The sequence below is a fragment of the Myotis brandtii genome, unplaced genomic scaffold, assembly GCF_000412655.1.
Source record: "Myotis brandtii unplaced genomic scaffold, ASM41265v1 scaffold6720, whole genome shotgun sequence".
NCBI classification, from domain to species: domain Eukaryota; kingdom Metazoa; phylum Chordata; class Mammalia; order Chiroptera; family Vespertilionidae; genus Myotis; species Myotis brandtii.
Genome location: NW_005370622.1, coordinates 1 through 1185, shown reverse-complemented (window position 1 = coordinate 1185; position 1185 = coordinate 1). Strand labels below are relative to the sequence as shown.

Below are 1185 nucleotides of genomic sequence, written 5' to 3'. Positions count from 1 at the left end.
AGATTAATTGAGAACTTTCTAAGTTTAATTGGGTGACAATTGCCTAAGTTCAGTACCAAGACAAAAAAACTTAATTACTCTCTTTACCAAGGATACTGTTTAAAATGAGGATCTTACATTATTCTAATGCCAGAAATTACTATCCTCAATACCGGATTTCTCGACTCCCTGATTCTCCCCCAACACCCAAAACAGACTCCCAACCAGGTTACAAAGAAAATAATGATTCTGTATATATATATAAGGAGACTCACCAACTCACTCAGGGGGTGAAAATTTTCATCCAATGAGACAACACGAAACTTCACTGAAACAGAAATATTTTTTATCACTAGAAATCTTAAACCAGGCCTATAGGCTGGTAAGACAAACCATTAAGAAACCAGTATTATAGGGCTTTTGATTGGGGAATACGTGGGGGAGGATCTTTCCTTTTTGAAGTTGTTCTGACTTTGGCCTGTTTGTACCTGTCTGTCCTGGTTTGTAGATAGGTTTGTCTGTCTGGACAAAGACCAGGCTCTCTTGGTTTTTAACCAGCACTGTGGTCTGCCTTCTGAATTCGTGGGTTGCTCCTTTCACTTGGACAGAAAGAAACATTACCTCTTCACTGGATGGAGATCTTGGGACCTGAAATACAGGAGAGATCGGAGAATCCATTCAGTCTTCAATGTTTCCTCCTCCATCCCTGTTGCACTCCTCCCTGGAGATATTGCTCTTTTACTTAACTTCACTCCCTCATTCTTATCACAGAAAATTGGCATGGACAGAAATTATTTTTTTCATTTTACAAGTAGAGAGACAGGACATAAGATGGAGGAAAATACCTCAGTAAGAAAGGACATAAATGAGATTCACATCACCTTATAGATCAGTCTTGATTCAGTTATACACTGAACTTGACCAAGTTTTTATGTGCTGACAGGGCAAGGTAAAAGCATATTCAGGCCCATGAGAAAGAAAACTACAATATTTTATTACTATAGGTTGTGGGCATTTTATATATGGGCAATGCTGAAGAGTTACTGGATATTTGCTCATGGTAATTTCTATAACTTTCACTCTTAGAAAGAGTATGGGGTGATGTATTCCTGTCAGCCCACCACTGGGGGCTTATGTTGAATATTGGCCTAGTTTGCTTTATTAATCTTTTTTTCTCATTTAATTTTAAGAAGTCACCTTTTCCCT

The 1185-nt window shown here is 38.1% G+C and overlaps 1 long non-coding RNA gene across 1 annotated transcript; it reads right to left on the bottom strand.

Moving 5' to 3' along the window:
• Window positions 1–226: 226 nt before the first annotated feature.
• LOC106723901 lies at window positions 227–686 on the bottom strand. Its single transcript, XR_001359644.1, has 2 exons — window positions 468–686; window positions 227–307 (listed from the first exon to the last, which is right to left on the bottom strand). It is a non-coding gene; the product is annotated as an uncharacterized LOC106723901 (long non-coding RNA).
• Window positions 687–1185: the final 499 nt, after the last annotated feature.